Source organism: Haliotis asinina, chromosome 15 (genome assembly GCF_037392515.1).
Source record: "Haliotis asinina isolate JCU_RB_2024 chromosome 15, JCU_Hal_asi_v2, whole genome shotgun sequence".
NCBI lineage: Eukaryota > Metazoa > Mollusca > Gastropoda > Lepetellida > Haliotidae > Haliotis > Haliotis asinina.
In genome coordinates, this window is record NC_090294.1 from 48,957,183 (window position 1) to 48,966,580 (window position 9,398).

Below are 9,398 nucleotides of genomic sequence, written 5' to 3' on the forward strand. Positions count from 1 at the left end.
TTATTTTTTTTTTTTTGCGTTGGCGGAGGCAATGGGGATTCAGGGGGTTCGAACTCCTTTCAAATTAGGTGGATCCGCACATGGTTTTTGGTATGAATGATAAATATAATGAGACTTTTCCACTTTTCATGCGGTATACAAATGATGTGAAATAGTCATGTCTCGGACTGATCCCAGATCTTTCATGATCTCATTTCTAATATCAGCAAGAGAGCATTCAGGCGAAGTAATATTTGATAATATTAAAAAATATTAATGTTTTAAATTGATTGTGCAACATGCCTTCATGAAATTATAAAATTTAGATCACTCTAATAGTCTTTGAATGCATTTATAATATAGACCAAATGGCTTCTGAAACAATTTGTAAATAAATTACGATGAAGAAAGTTCAAGTTGACCCAATCAAAATGCCCAGATCAGAGTCTGGGAAAATGACATGTACAAACTTAGTTTATTTCACACCGTCATGAAAAATCAGATGAGAAATACCGAACTCTAGACACAGGATTTTCTTATCCGACAAAAAAAGAATGACCTCGGAAACTTTCGGAAAAGAAATTTTCTTTTAATAAGCCGTTTTATAGAAGAAAGAGTTATCTTCTTGTGGGTAAATTAGGTTAGCGTTGCCCTCAATTAGCTTGCATTTCCATCGAGGCGTTTCCGTTAAAAAATGTAAATTATCGCCTGTCTGACGTGTTTACTACGCTTGTTGTTCACGGAAAAACCAATAGGAGCTGTAGGTACGCGTTGTCACCTTGGTCAAATTGCCATGGAAACATGCCACAAGGTCGCTTTGACAAAGTGGTGTTAAAAAATCACTTTTATTTTCACGAATTTCCCTCCAACACGTAGATACTTCATCATCTGAGAGCGATTCCGCTTAGAGATTGTACACTGATCTCATTTTATTATGACGAAACTTTATAATACTCTTCATAGGGGCGGTGGGGTAGCCTAGTGGTTAAAGCGTTCGCTCGTCACGCTGAAGACCCGGGTTCGATTCCCCACATGGGTACAATGTGTGAGGCCCGTTTTCTGGTGTCCCCCACCGTGATATCGCTGGAATATTGCTAAAAGCGTCGTAAAACCAAACTCACTCACTCACTCACTCACTCTTCATAATTATCAAGTATGTACAAGCAGCAATAACTGCATCATGGACCTGTACATGTACAACTGTATACGTATGAATTAGGCCTTGTCTTACAGAAGTAAACGCTCAGCTAGCTTTCTGTAACCTCCCGAGCCTGTCTTTCTAGCGGTGTTACAATTTTAAGAGAGCTACTGGTACCTCTAAAACTAAACGCCACTGGGACTTTTAGACTAACGCATAGTTTCTGAATAATTTTGTTTAGTAACAAATAAACCGTTTAAATTGAAATGGAACCCCAGTGAGAGGTAGGACTTTAGTATTTCAGGAAGGGCTGGGCAGAAGGGGAAACGATGTGGCTCAGGGACTGTGAGACAGACTAGAAGACTCCCAACCTACCGTGCATTACGAGATTAGAATAAACTCACAATACCAGAAAAGTGGATTTCTTTTTCAGGCTGAAACAGCAACCTTCTTCCGCCGCCTCCCCAATGAACACACACGTTCATAAGATGATGAAGATGATAGGCCATATCCGCTCAATTCTTTCAGTCCTAGAACCCGATTCACAAGTCAGTATAAGCAGGCACTATCATGAACAACTATTCAAACAAAAGAAAACAATTACCAAAAGTTTCATACCGCCGTAAAAAAGATGTAAAATGTCATTTGTTCAGCTTCCCCTATTTCTCTTTCAAAATTTTTTTTTAAAATCCCCAAGATTGATATTGAAACAAACCCTTCCTGCCACATGACGTATCCATATATTTGCCTCATGTTATCTAGCCTTGGAAATGCCTCGACTCGTCACTCGCCCCATCAAACACAATAAATGCATATTCGCCTCGACATACGTTCTTAGAGAGTTGCCGTGCATGGGCCAATCAGCAGATTGATCTGACCAAAACTCAAGATCAGAAGATTTGTTCCAATAATGAAATCTTATATAGATCATTCATCTTCCATTGCTACAGCTCCCTGGTTTCCGTTTGCCAAAGACTTCTGTAGTCTGTTCCCGGAAAAGGGGACGCAGATGAAACGTTGCTGTTGGCGCAGTGTTTTAACAACAAGGAGCCATATGGTGGTCAGTGCGTAGGTCAGTGTCACGTCAGTACCACGAACATTCATTCGTCTCAATCTGAAGACAGGAATGGGATGGGCAGCTTGGTGGGTTCTTATTAAAAGGTCTTACATTTTACTGTTCTCTAGTTAATGATGATATATTTTCATCGGCTTCTATCGACTTATTCTTCAATGAATCTTCAAAAGAACGAATGTCTTTTTACATCCTTATCAAAAGTTATTACTTTTTGTAATGTCCATGTTAACGGGTATTGTGCTGCTACAGTCGCGTTTTGAAGAATTCTGTACTTTTAAATCTTTTATTCTATTAGATAAGAAGAACCGACCTTCAGTCCTTGAGAACTGGAGAATTCAATTTGCTATATGTTCCTACAGAGACCCGACGTCAGTCAAGATATAACTATATTAAGTAGTTATGGCTCTGCGGAAATAGTTTCTCCTTTAATGTGATCTCAGCAGCTTTATATTTCTGTTTTTGCAACACAAACATATAAGAATCAATAAGGTTATTATTCATTCTTCAAACAAGAACTAGACAAAGGAAACTGTCAGAACGAACATCCATAACAATTACTGAGAATTAAACTCTGAAAAAAAACCACTGAATAACTATTAAGGTGAAAAACATCCTGGAACAATAAGTTGGGACATAGCGCTACGGATACTTTTAGAACATGCCATAGAATTAGGACATGCCGTCAGCGGATACTGTTTGAACGTACCGTTAGTACATAGAATTAGGACATACGGCTAGCGGATACTATCAGAACATACCATTAGAACATACTATTAGGATATAGTGCCAGTGGTTGCTATTAGGACACATCGTTAGGACATGCTGCCCGCGGATACAGTTCGAACATTTCATGAGTACATACTGTTTGTAGATATCATTAGGAGTCACGTTTAAGGTAAAATATTAAGGCTAACAGCTAAAAATAATATTCTGTCCTACCATTTGAACGAAAAACCCAACTCCAAAATTAGATTAGAAAATCTCACCCAATCAAAGTCGAAGTAGTGTTAGAATACAAATATATAAATATCAACTTTAAAGAACAACAGGGAGAATTATGCCATTAGTTTGTACTGCTTGAGTCGCAACCAGGAAATGTGTTGTAGATAAAGACACACTACATCATTACATGTGTATATGCAGAATGTAAAGGTAACACACGCACGTATGTTTACCTGTATTGTTATCAATATTACCTGCATATGTATGTGTCATCAAGTTGACCATTGACCTGATGAATCACGCACCTTAGACCGGTAAGCAAGGTGAATCTCCCCTGATTGCAAACCTGAGTCATACCTGCCCGGGACCTCCATGCAGCACGTGCTGTATTGATATATACAAGCTATAACTGTATCTGGCGTCATCGCGGTTAAGACATGTAGAAACAGGCACCAACGAATCTTCATGTAAAGCTTCAAGCAGTGGGAATTACAAAACACTCATCGTGACGGTTAAAAATCGGCTTTATAATTGAAAAGCACCCTCATCATTAAGAGAATCTAGGAGGTGAAGTCTCTGGGGAGATTTAAAACAAAAAGGCATTTTTATCGTGGCTTGGATGGAAGAGGTTTTATAAATTCATTCTTCTAAAACTTACTTTTTGTGATCAGCATTTCGAGATCTTGATCACAGGTCATGTTTTTGCTGCTTTTTCATCAATTCGAATTGATGAATGGGGGATTTACACCTCCTTTAAAGGATGACTAGAAAGGGATTATATAGCTTCCAACTCGTCAAATATCCCGTGGTGCTTTCTAAGTGGGTAGCTGACTGGTTAATGTTTGTTACATATACCGTTCTGGTTCGACTCTAAAATGATACAATATGGGACAGTTTTTATACATTTTGCACTGTTGCTATGTCTTGGTTCAAATCAGGAACGTCAATCTCTAACGAAGGAACTCACGGACCGACTAGCTGTCCTACTCAATCCCTCACTCATTCTGTTTTTGTATCATCGTACAGGCTCATGCTATTATCCACTGGTTTCTTCGGGCTGGTCTGCTGATTAAAGCGTCCGTTCGTCATGCCGAAGAACGGGTTTGATTCCCCACATGCACCAAATGTGTGAAGCCCAATTGCAGCCATGATATTGCTGGAATAATTCTAACAGTGGCGTAAACAATACCCACTAACTCTAACCGTAATTCGATAGTAAAACAGGCCTTCGCTAAAGACCTGATATACGGTGGAATGTGGCATAAAACAACGTTCACTAAATAAGATCTAACGCATGTATGAAAAAAATCGCTCATATTCCTGGATAGATACGCACATTGATCACAAAATCTCTTTACTCACTGATTTCAGGTTGCAGTTAAAAGCAAATATTTAATATTCTTACACGCCTCGATACCTTTAGAATTAAAGGAATTTTGTCTCTTGGCATTTACTCTCACAAATATGCATTATATTTTTTTGTAGAACATTGTTACGGTGAGATAGGAACTCCCTGATAGGAAAACGTCTGTGAAATAACAGGCTCTCTCATAAACGAAAAAGATGTATTAAAAGAAACACAAATATTGTTTTGGAATAAACAATACACACATTGGTCGTAAACTGACTGCTGAATCGTGTAATCTGAGACTTTGATCACCAAGAAAACAGGGCGCATAACTCCGCCGCCAGTTCACTGACTGTTGAGATAGACATGCCACTCGAGTTCACTCGGCTATTTCCGACTTATGCATAGGTTGGGATGAGCCGAGTGACAATCAGGCTGGAAACAGCTGTGTATTCTCACTGTTGCTTGTGAAGTGCTCTCAACTGAGTATCGGGTGGCCATCATGGAGGAATCACTTCATGAGATGAGTGTCAAACTTCCCCTGTTTGTTATTGTGACTCTGCAATAAATTTAAAGGTATGGGAGCAATTAGAATTTCTTGGTAGTTTTAATTTCCATTCTCGCTTTCGGTCGGGTATTTTCAAGGGCAGTTAAAATGTTGATGCATAAAAATTTTAAGACATAAATTTGCTTTACAATAGGTATATGGGGCTGGTTTGTAGAATGCAGTCGTCGGTGTAAACGACCGATGATTTTCAACCGACAACACTACGCCAGAAAATAACCTGTCCATAATCTGCAGCAAATGAATAAATGGCAAAACACTGGTGAAAATGTTGTGAATGGATTACAGAAATTCGTCTGGCCGAAGGTTGATTGTGTGAGGCATATTTTGGGCGTATTATATATTATATATTGTTAAAAGCGAATGTGAATGTTTCCAAATAGAGATTGACGATTGAAAACGAAAACCAGTATCAGTTTTGGACGAGAGAAGGTGGCTCTCGTGTCTGAACGTTACCATTTATCTGTAGTCCAATTTCAATTCCATTTTCGCTTTTATATTAGCGTTTACGTGCTTTTAAGATCTAAAAACTGCTATGATTCAAAGCCGATCGTGGGCAAACAGCAGGGGCGGTATTCATAAAGCTTCTGTGAATGTTCTTAGTTTAAATAAATCCTTAAAAGTTTTATGAATACCGTCCACACCTTCCTGACAGGTAGAGCCGTTGTACTGACAATCAAAACAGATCAGAAGATGTGATAAACGGTGCAAAAATTAGTTGTAACGGTAGCCATCCTTCTAAACATTTGGGACCCATGTAGCCAATTCCTTTAAAGCAAGCGATCAGTGTTCCGAGTTATCTCCCTTTGCAGCCAGGATCTTATGCTTGAGGGTTTGAATCCTACATTAGACTTTTGGATTGTGAGCACCATCAAATCTTTCACCAACTGTTACACATCTGCAGCCTGTTCCTCTTCAAGGAAAATAATAAAATCAAACTTTTATTCAAATCGGCGTTATGCCACCTCATTCGCGCCTACATCACAAGAAAACACGTTAATTCCGTATTTGCACTCGACCAAACTACAACATTAAAAGCGAGAAAAACAGATCATAATTAATGCCACCTGTTCATCTAAATTAATAACTGTCTCTTATCTTATTACGGTAATGATCAGCTCATCAACGGCATATTAGTCATAACAGTAAGTAGGCTACTTGTAAGCCAGAACGCTTTGCTCAGCTCATCGATGGCATATGATTGCCTGAACCGATGACTCATGCATGTATTAGATTTTCTCAATAACCCGTCAACTCGCAACACACGCCACTCTAGCCAGTGCGCGCTACTTATTTAACATGTATTTTCTTTCCTTTGTGGATAGATAAATCAAAACCATATTTTATGCTTTTGTCATTTTTTTACAAGCGTCAACGCTTGATCTACATAACCTCTGCCTGACCACTGGCTGTGTTACATTCACTATTCAGTAAACCTGTTCCTCACTCTCACACCAAGACTTCGGTGAGTTGACATCATATTTGTGACCCATTACTTTAGATTTGACTCAGGTGTATTGTACATGAAACCTCTATTGAGAATCTCTGTATTTTGCTCCTTTGTTTTTGCTGAATACAAATTATTGAAAATTTTACACTCCTCAGTGTTATATATTTTGCCCGTTCTGAGTGAATTTCTCACACCTTTTGTTACGGCAATTTTTTAACCGTAACAATAGAACTACCTCACCCACTCACTCAATCTGTCCCAAATCTAGTGCATCCATCAGCAGTTTCAGTATATTTACCCTATTTTCTGTCAAGAAAGTTAATTACCCTTACAGATCATTAGTATGTACACTTTAGAAACTTGACGTCAAGAGACATTCAGTTGATTATATCACGAAGTATACTATCAATATTGATCGATTTTAATGACCATCAGCATTCCATACATATTCAGTTAATATTACCGAACATCCCTGTTTCAAAAGTTCAGTGAATTGCAGGTTTTATATAAGTCGATTGATATCCATGTTTCGCTAGGACAATAATCACTATTTACTATTAAATTGAGTTAGATATGGTTCCGATGAATAGATGAGAACATGGCGACATTATTGTTAAATGACCATGACTGCACCATGTGGTGTGGGCTTGAAACTACCATTCAACGTCTACCAATTTATGAACAAGTTATTTTGATATGTTTATCCCACATAATGCAGGATGAGTGAGTGAGTGAGTGAATTTAGTTTTACGCCACACCCAGCAATATTCCAGCTATAAGGCGGTAGTGTGTAAATAATCGAGTCTGGACCAGACAATCCAGTGACCAACAATATGAGCATCGGTCTGCGCGATTGGGAACCGATGACATGTGTCAACCAAGTCAGCGAGCATGACCAACCGATCCCGTTAGTCGCCGCTTACGACAAGCAGAGTCGCCTTTCATGGCAAGCATGGGTTGCTGAAGGCGTATTCTACCCCGGGACCTTCACGGGTCACATAATGCAGTGTACTTGTTTGGGGCACATTATTATGGATGGTTAGGTTAGTATTAATGAGTGAGTGAGTGAGTGAGTTTAGTTTTACGCAATATCCAGCTCTTTTGGCGGTGATCTGTAATTACGCAAGTTTGGACCAGAAAATCCAGTGATCAACAGCATGAGCATCGATCTGCGGAACTGGGAACGGATGACATGTGTCAGCCAAGTCAGCGAGCTTGACTACCCGATCCCGTTAGTCGCCTCTTACGACAAACAGGGTCGCCTTTGTGGTAAGCATGGTTGCTGACGGCCTATTCTACGCCCGATCTTAGTTCACGGATCCCTTTTGTTGGAAGAATAGCGACTTATCTAGTTTCCAATGTTAAACGACTCTCAATATGATGGAACGGGTGCTTGGACTGGTTAAAGTAACACCATATCGTAATAGTGGGGAACGCTGTCAGCGTGACTGGTTTAAGCGTCACAGATGCGATTGTCCACACACCGTAGTTGAAGTAAGACCAGCACCCAGTGTTTGTTACTCATGAAGGCCATTTAAATGTTTAGAAAAAAGGTAGTTGATTATACTTAAAATAGAGAATTTCTTGTGTACATTGAGATTGTATTTCAACATGAACATGTATTTTGAAGTCGAGGACTTGGGCCGACTTTCTTCGTATTTGCATCTATTTCTCCTGAGCACTAGGGTGATGTTTGCGCAGATGAGTTTAAGTGTATGTGAGTGTTTGGACCGCACCTGTTTCAGCTAGATTCACTGAAGCGTTAGCGCAGTAGACCCCGGAAACCAGTCAACATCTGCCTGTGCCATGCCAACATGCGTAATTACTAGTTCTTTGTCACCATGTGATTACCATAAGTAACGAACTAAAAGCCTCGTCTGTTACGTGTATTTTCGAAAGGCTTAGACTAAGTTCATCTATGTTGAAAATTGTCCATCTGAATATTTTAGAGGACTTTTTAAAATTCAAATTTAGCGAAAAGTACACTTGAAACGAATATAGCTGCTTCTACGGCTTTCAAGGAAGTGAAGGTTACTTTGAGAAGCCGAACATCATATTACAATTTCCAAATGCCTGAGCTATACATACATTTGTTGTAAACTTTAGCTGTTATTTTCAGTTATGTTTTATTTAGTTTGCTACGACAGACATAAGCGCCAGTTGCTGTTATGGATCATATAATCTGTTGTTGAAAACAAAGCCTTGGTTAAATCATCCACAGTATTATATTTCCCTGAGGAGTTTTTAACACAAGCCCAAATACACAAGATTTAACCCTGGAGTTCATGCCCATCACACGTCAGTGCTACACTGATGCACATCAATTTAATTACTGTGCAGTCGTTCTTATCACGCTACATGCGTTTCATCAGAGACCATGCGCCGCCTGACTGCACAATTCTAACGAATTGTGCATGATTTTACACACAGACAAGCACCGTTTGAGGATGAACAGCGCCAGGGATGTTCTAGGGCAGCATCAGTTCACTTGACTAGTCACCACCTGCACAGCAGTATCAAGCAACTATCTTGAAAAAAAAGTTTCAGCAGTTTACTGTTATGATCTCTGGACAATGTCAGTCAGGCCCCCGGCCTTCTGTGTGACCCGATGACCTTCTGTCACGCCGTGTGACTGAATGGCCGTCGTTTTTGCAAAATGTGTGAGTAACCTAATGACTTTCTACGCTGTATCGGGCGACCAAATGACCTCCCATGAGAGTAGCTGAGAATGACTTAATGACTTCTGTTTTCCTATCCAGTGTACCTGTGAATGACCTAATGATCTGCTCTTGCGTTATCAGTGTAACTGAGAATGACCAGAGACCATATACCGGTATGGTCTCTGGAATGACTAACTGACCATCTGCTACCATATGTCTTTGACAGTGAGTGACCCAATGA